This window comes from Nicotiana tabacum, chromosome 18, assembly GCF_000715075.1.
Source record: "Nicotiana tabacum cultivar K326 chromosome 18, ASM71507v2, whole genome shotgun sequence".
Lineage (NCBI taxonomy): Eukaryota > Viridiplantae > Streptophyta > Magnoliopsida > Solanales > Solanaceae > Nicotiana > Nicotiana tabacum.
This window is the reverse complement of record NC_134097.1, coordinates 1,718,284-1,731,990: the sequence shown is the minus strand read 5'-3', so window position 1 is coordinate 1,731,990 and position 13,707 is coordinate 1,718,284. Positions and strand designations below refer to the sequence as shown.

At 40.1% G+C, this 13,707-nt stretch overlaps 1 pseudogene; it reads right to left on the bottom strand.

Moving 5' to 3' along the window:
* Nucleotides 1-3,771: 3,771 nt before the first annotated feature.
* LOC142173022 (uncharacterized) lies at nt 3,772-10,090 on the bottom strand (annotated as a pseudogene).
* Nucleotides 10,091-13,707: the final 3,617 nt, after the last annotated feature.

The following is a 13,707-nucleotide window of genomic DNA, read 5'->3' as shown; positions in this document are numbered from 1 at the left end:
CCCTAAATGAAGTAGTTATCCTTTATCATAGTTGCCTCACCCTTATTTGGAATTATGGACTCACGTTATCTTCCTTATTGTCGAATTGTACATGTGGAACCGTTGTTATATATTATCTCTCCCTTGTTGAGCTATTATTATTATGACTGGTATTCTTTATTGTGTTTATTCTCTGTCAGTCCGTTCTACTGTTTCTATGTGTTCGAAAGCTCTTAAATTGATTTACTGGTCATATTCTCGTGTATTGTTGTGGTTGTTGCTGTTGCACTCAGTTTGTAGAGCCTAGGGCTATTATGATGTTGTGATCTTGGCACGTGTTATTGTTGGGAGGTTTTATCGGGTATTTGCACTAGGTTTCTGCCATGATATTGTTACTATTGATATTTGCACATGCATCATGACAAGGCGGGTTATATATGTGGGTTTGCGGATGTGGCGAGACAAGGTGAGAATACTATTATGCGCGTGCGGAGAGATAAGACGGGTATTTACTTTATTATTGCGCATGTGGCGAGACAAGGAGGGCTATGTCGGGGATTGATTGGTGATGACTTGATATGGCCTGGGGGCATTGTTGTTGTTGATATATGTGTAGTGGCGTGCCTAACTTATGTGAGCTCTACTTTGTGCAAATTGTGGGGGTTGTTCTTTATGTGCCGTACATTTCCTCTACTCTTACTCTTTGGCCTAAATTGTGATAGAACACTTACACAAGCATACACGTAATTAATCACCCCTATCTATTTAAGAAGAGGGATCCTAATGTTATTGATCATTCATACATACCCTCGTCCACTTGCCTTCTATGTGAGCATTTTTCTATTGGCACGTGAGTCGTCCGTGCAATTACTAGTTAAAATGAGTGCATAGGGTGCCAAGTGATTAGGGTTCCCGAATTGGGACCTGTGAATTGTGATTATTCTGAGGTTTGGTACCTCGTGGAAGTTTTTGGATAAACCTGGTGTGATAGAGTTTATTCTTACTGAGTTGCTACTTGTCTTTCCCTTATTTGTTTTCACCGGATTTAAACTGTGTTCAGCTTACTCTATTGTGTTATTACTTGTTGTGTCCCGTTGCTAATTGTTGCTTCTATTTCCTATTGCATGCACAATGTTATTGTTGTCATTATGCGTAGTTTGTTAGAGATATAGTACTCTGCTAGTTCTGCACCTATACTTGTCCAGGTTATTTAGTCCAGTAGGTGTCTTGACTATCCCTTGTCACTACTCCACTGAGGTTAGTCTTGATACTTAGTGGGTACCGCTGTGGTGTACTCATACTACACTTTTGCACATTTTTGTGCAGATATAAATATTTCGCAGTCAGTCGATCGCTAGCTAGTTGTACGGATCCTGCTGCGGAGACTCAAGGTAAACCTGCTGCTGCGTTCGCAGACTTCAGAGTCACTTTTTGACATTGTATTTGCACTGTTTTATCTTTGTTTTGAAACAGTTGTATTTAGAGGTTTATTTTCTAGCAAACTCAGTAGAGCTTATGACTTGTACTACCGGATTTTGGGATTTGTAAATTCGTAGTGAGATTTCTATTTCACATTTGTTAGATGTTAGTTAAATATTGTTATTATTTCAGTAAATGTTAGGCTTACCTAGTCCCTAAGACTAGGTGCCATCACGATATCCTACGGAGGGAACGTTGGGTCGTGACAAAGATTCAATACAACAATTTAACATAAACCACAAGAAATAAATAGCAATTTTCATTCGCCATTATCGTCACTGTCAAGCACTATTTCATTGTCATTGTCTTCATCTTCTTCGTCAACATCTTGTACGCACCCCTTTAGGACCGAGGGCATCGTAATCTAGGCCCCAGTTGACACACATTTCTCGTATTTCATTGCTATCATCAATAAGATCACTTGCTTGATTTCTACAAAAATATGGGACTTCTACGTCCAACGTCTGTGGTAGAAACTTATGTAGTCCCTCCCACTCGACAACTGTTGGGAAAATAGGATAATCATTGTCTCTATGTAATTTATTATTTTCTAATAAATCCCAATACTGATCCTCCGTTCCTTCCAGGTAGTTAAGATCATCCATTGCATGATGAATGACTGGTGCCTTTTCCATCTCTAGAATCTCCTTCATCAAATACCGAATCACTTCTAGTTCATCTCTGTGTGTGTTTGTTTGGAAGGTTGCATACAGTGCTTGTGGTACAAGAAGCCCATGCTAGTGACATAGTACTTCATAATCACATCGTTTTGAGTTTAGGGGAACCCATTGTATTTTTTCGCTCCAAATTCGCATACTTTCAGGCTTTTTAGAATGCGCTTCGCCCTCAATAATGTGCCCCACAACTTTGAGATAAATATGTATATCGATAGGATTATTTTCCAAGGGACGGAGAACACCATACCACTTGTCATCAACCAAATCTGTATAGCAACCTAGCATATTTTTTTCAAGGTAGGGATCGATTGTGTTATGACGTGTTCCATGTAGATATTTTGAACTACCTTCACCTTTTTGCCTCTTCTTAAACCACTTATTAAATGTTATTGGAATTTCTGAAATGGATGTTGTAATGGTTCTTCAAATGGTCTTTGAATACTGATCTCTTCGTTCAATTTAAGAAGAACTAAACTGCACGAACTTGTATATTAAGCGCAACGCCTCACCAGTATGCGCTACATGTATTGTCATGTCGATCTGAAAAAGCTATCGACCTGAAAAAGCTGTCGGCCTAAAATAGCTGGACCCACTTATACCCTAAAGAATCATTATCACGTGAAACATAGAGCCTGACTAATATGCGCTATGTGTATTGTCATGTCGACCTAGAAAAGTTGTCGGCCTAAAATAGTTGGAGCCACTTGTACCCTAAAGAATCATTATCCCGTGAAACATAGCGCGTGACCAATATGCGCTATGTGCATTGCCATGTCGACCTAAAAAATCTGTCGACCTGAAAAAGTTGTTGGCCTGAAAAAGCTGGACCCACATGTACCCAAAAGAATAATTATCACGCGCAACATAGCACCTCACCAATATGCGTTATGTAACCTAAAATCACTCTTAGCTGCCTATAACGAAACGAATAGAAAATTTGTCCATTAATTTTTCATTTTCGAGCATTACGACATGGCTAGACACAATGACGTACCAAGGTGTTACTGTTGCAAACGTGCAATTTTAAAGCCATGTTGGTCAAATTGCAATCTGGGGCGCAGACGTTGGATGTGTAAACAAGTTGTAAGTTATTATCTTTTAAACAATTTTTGTTAATAGTTTTTAAATAACATGTTAATTAATAGTCATGTGTTATCATCCCATTAGTAGGACGAAAATCAATGTGGTTTTGAAGAATGGTATGATGAACCCATTAACCAAAAATACTACAAATCATATTTGCTAAACATTTGGAATCTGACCAGTGAATACGAACTGCAGATCTTAAAACTACAAGAACAACTTGCGACAGTGAAGTAGAAACTAAAAGATGCAGATGAAGAAAAAAATAGGCTGGAAGAGAAATTTAAGTGGTTGAAGCACAGAATAATGGGCGATAGTGACTAAACAAACACACGGATGCGTTTAATGTAGTATTTTATTTTTATGTTGTACGTGTCATGTATTATCTTTAATTGGTAACGGATTTAAATTTATGTTTAAGATGTCATTTTTTTTGTTCTAGTGTTAAAGTAATAAATAAACCGAGAAATAAAAACACATGTGCAAATTATGTCAAACATAAATAATGTTGCTATTATATATTTAATGTCATATATACAACTAATAATACATGTCAATGACTCCGACAACCTGTATGCTTTAAAGCATTCACTGGCCTGAGGTGCATCCCATCCCGCTCAGCTACGCTATCAAGATCATCCTCATCACGTCGCCTCTTTATCAGAGGATGTGCTGTAGCATGATCGTCAGTAAGGCTGGCAGAGTCGGTAAAAGTGGCCGTTGGGCCAGCAGTAACCTACAAAATAATAAGATATTTTAGTATGTGAAATAGAAAATACTAACGTACGTATTAGCGAAAAAATTTTAATGGCGATACCATGGTCTCATCGGGCTCCTGCATAACATCATCAGTCTCCGACAAGTTAGTATCGCACTGAGCAGAGTCCGTGACGGGCTATGACGAAATATTTACAAAAATAAAAATACTTTAGATATTACTGACTAGTCAATGACATAAAAACAAATTGAAACAATAGTAATACAAAAATACCTGCGCCTGAGTAGCGCCACAATGCTCTGTCGGAACATCGAGGTGTACTAGAGTAGATGAAGTATGTGAAAGATCCTCAGCATCCCTCGGTGATGAGCCATAACTCAGTCATCTCCCACTATGCACCTCTTGTATCGGCCAATCAGCAACAACTAACGATGGATCTGGGGGATCAGGAAAATACTGATCCCACTCCTGCCGCGTAATGGCCCTGCCCGCAATCAACAATAGAGCAGACGGGGTCACCTGAGAAGTCCCTGGCGACAACTGAAGACTGAATGATGACATATCATGAGAAGCATCGTGTAGCTCAGGGTGTTCACCCGGCTGATCATCTCTAATATTCTCCACGGGTGCCTCAACGCCTCCTTGCTGGGGACCCCGTCCTCGCCGACCACCATGACCTTGTGGGCCAGCCCTTCCCTTCTGGCCACGCCTGCCACATCTACCACGTTCAGGCTCCACTGGTGGCCCATGATGGTACTCCTCGGGCAGAACATAAGCTACCTCGTATCCTAAGCGCCCATCCTCTCGGGCACGTATGAATGTGTCGGAATCAAGATCAGTAACCCGACAGCCAAAGACGCGCAAAACTGACTCTCCCTCGCCTGTATGTTGCAGCATCTGCAGCCCCCACTGGTAGAACTGATGTAAGCCAATAGCCTACATAACAACTAAAATATTAATTACGTAAGAATAATGTAGCATTATAAGTAAGTATAATAATTAATATACCAGTGCCTCATGCCTCCCGCCGAATGGAATGTACTGATCACCTGCGCGATGAACGGGATTCCCGACGAAAAGTCGGGTAACGCTATGATACCAACCCATGTACTCATGCTCGCCATCCATACAGTCAGGTGGAGGATATGACAGAATCAGATCATACCTCTGGTCCCAAATCTTAATCTAGGCCTCTAGCCATGCTTTGTATGTCTGGTCAACCCTGCAACGATCATCCCGCTGGTAATGTATCTCGTGCCAAGTGGGCAGAATAGGTACAAGCTTCGGGCGACCAAACTGACGAAGGACTTGCTCTGTGTCATTATGCTCGACTATGTCGAGACATATCAGTGGGATGGAAGTGCTCCACATAGCTCGGCCGCGGAAGCAATAATTGGGCAAACCAACTATGAGCTCGTTGTATGGCCTCCATACGAACTATTTATTAAACACAAGAATCGTGAGTAAATACAACACATATAAAGCCAAGCCAAGTAAAGTTAAGTATATATATACCTGCGCGCCTTCAAGTAAATCCAACAAATCCCTTTAATAAGGGATATGATGTCGAGCCTCGACCTCGCGTACGTAGCCTATCCTATCAACCCACCGCCAAGCTAAAGGGAGAAACGGTGGAGGTGGTGCATCCGGTACGATCAGTGGTAGAGGTGGCTGGAACTGCATGAACCGCTCACAGGACCAAACCTAATATAGATTGTGGACATAAAATTTAAGGTATTGTTTTACTATGTATGTTATACTCATGAAAACAATTGACTATGTTTTCATCTTCAACAGCGGTAAAAATCAGACGTCTTTCTGGGAGCCCAAGCACGCCTGGCACATCTGCCTATACAGGTAACCTAGAACAGTTGCACTCCAGCTGTAACCAGGTAAATCATCTAGCCACTCCAGATGATGTAGAAATCTCAAATTGACTAGGTTTTCCAAAGTGTTCGGGAACAATACACAACCAAACATCAGCAATAACAACAATCTTATATGTCGGTCGATATCCTCCGGTTGTGAATCATCCGTAATCTCCACAACCATCGCCGCTAGATGCTACCGGACGGGTGTTAGCTGCAATCGACTGACCCCCTCAATAGAGTCGGCTCTGTTGGCTGGAAACCGGTGAGCCGCTGTAACATATGCAGGTAATCCACTCCCATATAGTCTCTACAAGCATGCAGGTAAGCTACAAGTAATCCATCAACCGACAGACCGAAAAGAACCTCCACGGCCTCACGCCGATAGGTAGATGAAACGTGTGCATCTCCGGTCGCCACCGCTCTATCATAGCCGTGATCAACGCCAACTGCAACCGACCAATCTCTATGATCCTGTAGAAACCCGTATCCTGAAGGCGTCTAACTATACAGGGATGGAGTGGGTGGTCCCTAATGAACTCCCACATATCGTTTATACGTCTGGGGTGGAATGTCTAGGCCAGACACTGCCCATCCCAGATGTATGAAGACCTATGGTTGCCCTGTAGCAACAGTAACTCTCAAGATGCAGGTCCGGGATGCACATGGGGAACCTCCATGACGATGTCTGTAAATTGAACAATATTAATTAAAGTATTTTTCTTTTTGATTGTTTAACATCTTTAAACATATTGCAATATCTTTTATATTAGTATTTAATCGATATTTTTACTATATTATTACTTATGTTGACACATTTTCTATATTATTATTTTATATATTAGTTTATTATTTTATATGTTTGTTTCTTATTTTATATGTTAGTTTATTATTTTATATATTAGTTTATTAGTTTATTTGTTAGTTTATTATTTTATTTGTTAGTTTATTATTTTATATGTTAGTTTATTATTATTTTATATGTTAGTTTATTATTTTATATGCTTGTTTCTTACTCAGCTATTTTTGGGTATAATAGAATTAAATAATTAATTTTTATAACTATACATGATATAATTAATAAGTATTCATATAAAAATACTTAGTTTGAAAAATATTGTTGTTTATTTTTGTCATTTTCTTACATTTGTTGACTAAAATTCGAGAGAGTTTGTGTTTGAACTATCATCTCTTTTCCCCCCAGATATTTTGATATTTTTGTGGTTAACAGATAACTAAATGATTAATTTCAATAACTACAAAGATAATTTAGTAATTATTCATATAACAGATACTTAGGTTGATAAAATGTCTATATTAATATTTCATATGTTAGTTTCCAATATTTTCCCACTAAAGTAACACTACTCTAAATGGTCATGAACAAAGTCAACTACCATTAGCTAAAATTTATTATTAGTTTTACCACGCTAAATGGCACTACATTACAATTACGGGCACAACATAACACTACTACTACAACAACAACTAACCTAGTTTGATCCCAACAGGTAGGGTCTGGGGAGGGTAGTCTGCACGCAGACCTTACCCCTACCTAATGCAGGTAGAGAGGCTGTTTTCAATAGACCCTCGGCTCAGAAAGGGAAAGAAGAAGAAGAAGAGGAAAGCAAGGAAGGAAGAAAGATGGAAGAGAAAAGAAAAAGGGAGAGATAAAGGATAAGTAATACCCAATAATAGCTACAGAACAATACAATACCCGAGGCGAACAAAATCACATAACGTAATAAAAGTCTAAGAATATGAAGAGACATGCATGCTACTAAGACTATCGGTGAACAACTATAAACTACCCACTAACCTTCTACCTTAATCCTCGACCTCCACACCCTCCTATCAAGGGTCATGTCCTCAGTGAGTTGAAGTAGCGCCATGTCCTGCCTAATCACCTCTTCCCAGTACTTCTTAGGCCTACCTCAACCTCTTCTCAAAATTTCCATGGCCAACCTCTCACACCTCCTGACAGGAGCATCAATGCTTCTCTTTTTAACATGTCCGAACCATCTCATCCTCGACTCCCGCATCTTGTCCTCCACGGAGGCTACTTCCACTCTGTCCCGGATAGCTTCATTCTTAATTTTATCTCTCATGGTACACCCACACATCTATCTCAACATCCTCATCTATGCTACTCTCATCTTCTGCACATGGGAGTTCTTGACTGTGGCCAACACTCAGCCCCATACAGCATAGCCGGTCGAACCACCACTCGATAAAACTTACCCATAAGTTTTAGCGGCACATTACTATCACACAAAACACCGGAAGCGAGCCTCCACTTCATCCATACCGCTCCGATGCGATGCGTGACATCTTCGTCAATGTCCCCGTTACCCTGGATAATAGACCCGAGATACTTAAAACTCACTCTCTTGGGGCTTAACCTCCACGTCTGCATTATGGGTACCGTCACTGAATTTGCACTCCAAGTATTCTGTCTTGGTTCTACTCAGTTTGAAACCTCTAGACTCCAAGGTCTGTCTCCAAACCTCCAAACTCGCATTAACTTTGCTACGCGTCTCATCAATCAACACTATATCATCGGCAAATAGCATGCACTAAGGCAGCCTCCCCTTGGATGTGATGCGACAATACATCCATCGCCAAGGCAAACAAAAATGGGCTAAGAGCCGATCCCTGGTGCAACCCCATCACCACAGGGAAATGCTCCGAGTCACCACCCACAGTCCTCACCCGAGTCTTAACATCATCATACATATCCTTAATCACCGTAATATACGCTACCGGAATACCGCTAAACTCCAAACATCTCCACAGGACCTCCCTTGGAACTTTATCGTATGCTTTCTCAAGGTCAATAAACACCATATGCAAATCCTTCTTTCTTTCCCTGTACTGCTCCACTAATCTCCTTACCAGATGAATAGCTTCCGTAGTCGAACGCCCCGGCATGAATCCAAACTGATTCTCGAAAATAGACACGCACCTCCTCACCCTGGCCTCCACCACCCTCTTCCAAACCTTCATAGTATGACTCAATAACTTGATACCCCTATAATTATTGCAATTTTGGATATTACCCTTGTTCTTGTAAAGCAGAACCATCATACTCCACCTCCATTCTTCGGGCATCTTCTTTGTCTTAAAAATAACATTAAACAACCTAGTGAGCCACTCCAAACTTGTCCGCCCCGTGCTCTTCCAGAATTCCACCGGGATTTCGTCTGGCTCTGTCGCTCTGCCCCTACACATCTTACGCATCGCCCCTTCCACCTCATCTACCGTAATACGCCTATAATACCCAAAATCATGCCGACTCTCGGAGTGCTCCAACTCACCCAGCACAATGTGTCTATCCCATTCCTCATTCAACAGTTTATGGAAGTATGTCTGCCATCTTCTCCTAATGAGTACCTCATCTATCAACACTTTGCCATCCTCATCCTTGATGCACTTGACTTGGTCTAAGTCGCGGGCTTTCCTCTCCCTCACCTTGGCTAATCGGTACAACCTCTTGTCCCCGCCTTTGCCCTCGAGCTCCTCGTACAAACGAGCAAACGCCACGTTCTTAGCCGTCGTAACTGCTAACTTCGCCTCTTTCTTTGCCTTTCTGTAACACTCCCGATAAGTCCTTTTTTTCCTCCTCGTTTGTACTCTCTACTAGCTTCAAATAAGCAACTTTCTTAGCTTCCACTTTACCCTGAACCTCTCCATTCCACCACTAGTCCCCTATATGACCCCCGGGAGAGCCCTTCGTGACCCTTAAGACCTCTCTAGTAGCTACCCTAATGCAATCCACAGTCGTGAACCACATACTAGACGCGTCCCCCTACTCATCCAGGCCCTCAAAGACAACAACGTTTCCCCTAACTCCTGAGCTTTGTCCTTGGTCAAGTTACCCCACTTGATCTTAGGTTGCCTGCACCCCGCCTCTTCCTCCTACTCCTCTTGATCTCCAGGTCCATAACTAGGAGCCTATGTAGAGTCGTGAGGTGCTCACTTGGAATGACCTTGCAGTCAGTGCACATACTATTATCGTATTTCCTGCAGAGAAGATAATCAATCTGAGTCTTGCCTATTGAATTCCGAAAAGTGACCAGGTGCTCTTCCCTCTTCGGAAAACTCGAGTTAGCTATAACCAAATCAAAAGCTCTAGCAAAATCCAACAGTGAATTACCTCCCTCATTCCTATCCCCAAAGCCGTACCCGCTATGCACATCATCATAACCCCTAGCACTAGCCCCAATATGACCATTGAAATCTCCGCCAATGAACAACTTCTTTGTGTGCGGGATACTACGCACCATCTCGTCCAAATCCTTCCAGAATTGCTTCTTGACCTCATGGTCCAAACCTACCTAAGGAGCGTATGCACTAATCACGTTTACAGTAAACCCACCAACTACCAGCTTAATACTTATCAACCTATCATTTACCCTCTTAACCTCAACCACAAGCTCCCTGAGGTCCTTATCTACTAAAATACCTACCTAATTCTTACCCCTAGCGCTCCCTAAGTACCATAGTTTAAACCCATCTACATCTTGTGCCCTAGTACCCTTTCATCTAGTCTCCTGAACACACACTATGTTGATCTTCCTTTTCTGAAGAATCTTACCTAACTCTATAGACTTCCAAATTAATGTCCCAATGTTTCAAGACCCAATTCTCAGCCTAGAGGCTTTCTTACCCCCCTTCCCACTCCTGGACCTCACCTCCACCCGAGGACATGACCTTACTCTCACATCGTTCACTACCGTCACTATAAGCAAAAGGTATTGGGTAAACACTACCACTAAGAAACAATAACGGGAATGAAGGACTCCAAGCTACGAACTCGAGAGCTAAAAATAACTCAAAGGAGCGACTACCACGTCTACGAAACTACCCCTATGCAAACACAGAATTAAAATAAATATATGAAACCTTAAGCTTAAAACACTAGTAGAAAAGATAGAAAAAACAATCAATCCAATCAAAATTGCCGGCAAGGCAACAATAAATAGATGTGCACAAATACAATTCAAGAAAGATGGAACCTGGATCACAGTCGGGGATGTCCGGACGCGCTTTCAAATCCGTTGAATACTGCTGCTCCCGAACCCGTGAGTAGGAAAGTTTCGGCGATTTGTCAATTTCACCGGAATTTCACCGCAAATAGAAATAGAGTATTGTCACAGTGGAGATGTCCGAATCTTCTTGATGGAACACGAAATAGAAAGCCACTGGTAATTGCACAGAAGAAAAAGCGATTCTCACAACACAAAGAAAAAATCTATCCTCAATCAATGGAAAGCGAAATTGTGACTCGAATCTCGAGGATATAGTTCGAATTGGTGGCTGAAAAGTTTCTTTTATTTATCAAAATTAATCCAATTCTTCTTCCAAGAAAAGAAGAAATCTTCCACGTACACCAGGTCAAAATTCCAGGTACGACGAACAAGAAGAAGATCAAGATTTTAAACTCTCTTCAAAATCCGAGCTCTCAAAGGAAGAATCCCGTCTTGAAAAATAAATTATCCGTAATTATAAAAGTTATATTATATGCACAAAAAAAACCCTTTGCGAGGCTTTTTTGTTGTTGAACATATGAAATTATGCCTAGATTTGTTTGCTTCGGGCACAACATAACACTAAAGGGCACTAAACAACAATAAAGTCACATATTAATATTCGTACAATAATAAAATCCAAATAATATTAATTATTCATAAAATAATAAATTATCTATTTTACTAAATTTTTAGCACATAAATAATCTAATCCGAATAGAAAACAAAAAATTAATTTAATCATAAAAAATCACAAAAATACATATACCATAGTAAAAACAACTATTAAATATTTTTTTTATAATAACTAATAACATTAATTATTTATAAAATAATAATTTCTTTATTTTACTTATTTTTTACTGTGGTCTATATTTCTTTTTTATACATGAGTTTTAACAAAAAGTAAGTCGGAATACCTCGATTTAAATTTTTTTGAAAGGTGAAGATTTGATGATTTGGGGGCCGAAACGAGCAATCCACTACGTGATAACACCTTAGATCCGGTGTTAGCTTGCTACAATACCGAGAAGATACACTTTTTATGGGACGGATGGGCTCCAATGGTTTTTTTTGCTTTAAAAATGGGTGGTGGGGAATGGGTTTGGGGGGGGGGATGGCATTGGTTTTCTGGTCGGGGAAGATGGAGGCCTGCTTTTTAAAGTAGGTATAGCGCATGCATACAGGGCGCTATACTATAGCGCGTCCTATATGTGCGCTATACCTTCTGCCCATTTTGAGTTCAAATATAGCACGGCTATTCACCGTGCTATACCTTAATGGACAAACATGTTGTTAAGGCATAGCGCGGTGAATAACCACGCTATATATAAAATGGTATTCAATTTGTTTTTACCTATTTGTGTCTCTTGAATCCAAAAGAACCACACTTTGGTTCCGAACTCTTTTCGTGTGTGGTGTGTGCGTGTTTATATAGAAAGAGAGAATGTTGATCCTCCTCTTTTTGAGGATTAGGTGAGTATTGTGTGGGAATATTTACTGAGTGGGCCCGGGGTGAGTAGTGGAGAGCATAAATAAAAGGCAAAAAGGCCTCCGAACCATCTAAACTTGCATCGGATTTTAAAGCCAGTATATGAACTTCTGATTTTCCCATTTAACAACTCAAATAGATAAAGTTACTTATAATAAACCCCTCACTCATGTCATGTATCTTAATCGTCTGACATAAATACCACGTAAGATGCTAAGACCATTTATTATTTGACATTTGTAATTTGTGGGTCTCATCTTTTTTAAACCAACTTATCAAAAAAAAAAAAATCTTTTTCCTTTCTTTTCACCATTGCTCCACCAAAACCTTCCCTTGCCCAGCCACCATTTTCAATAGTATAAGTTTAAATCTGATCCATTCATATCCTACTACATATTTTAACCCAACCTCAGACCAGAAATTAGTCCAAACAAACTATAAGATCTTTCTAAAAAAATATCAAAACTATTCCGATAAAGGTTTCCTCGAAAAAAATAACATCTCGGTGACACTGTCAAAATCAAAATTAACAGACCTCCTTAAGCACCTATTACTTTCCACCCCGATAGTTTCAAGCAATTTCATCGTTCCAATCGGCCAAAGAAGATAGTCAGAAATGTTGTTACCACCATACTTTTGCCGTCAACTGAAAAAATGAGATAGACCAATGCCAAAATGATTATTTTGTAGAAAAATAGAGGCTGGCCAAGGGATCGTTTAAACTTTAAAGCTGCAATGAAGAGAAAGGGATGGGGATAAGGATGAAACTGCAGAGAGAAAGAAAAGGTGGGGTTTTTTTTTGGGGGGGGGGTGGGTGGGGGGGGAAGAGGGGTTAAGGAAGAAGATAAGAATGGGATACGGTGATTTAGAATTTTTAAAATTTTTTATTTGTTGTCTTTTATTTACTTTTCCTTTTTTTTATATTCAGATTTAACATTTTTAAATAGAGTAATTCGAGCGATACACTTTTTCTGCGTGATTGGCACGCACTTTGACTATTTCAGCTGTGCTACTGCCATATAAGCATAGTTAAAGGTCAGAGGTGTTTACGTATAAACCGTCGGTTAAGTTAAAATATTAAAATGAAAAAATTAAAAGTTCATCTATCGACTTTAAAATTCGGTACAAGTTTAGATGGCCCGGAGATCATTTTGCCTAAATAAAAAGAGAGCGAGAAACCGGTGTCAGGTGCTGAAGGGATCAAATATGAATGTGTAATTGTCAAAATTTGTGAGGAAAAGGACAAAAAGAAAAGGAATTGAATTGTTGGTGCTATTGTGATAATGACATGCGGGAAGGGTGTATAGCTGGTGAGGAATTTCCATGAAATTGAAATTTGTTAGTTTTAAGATAAAGAGGAATCTTTTGCCAAGTGGCAATT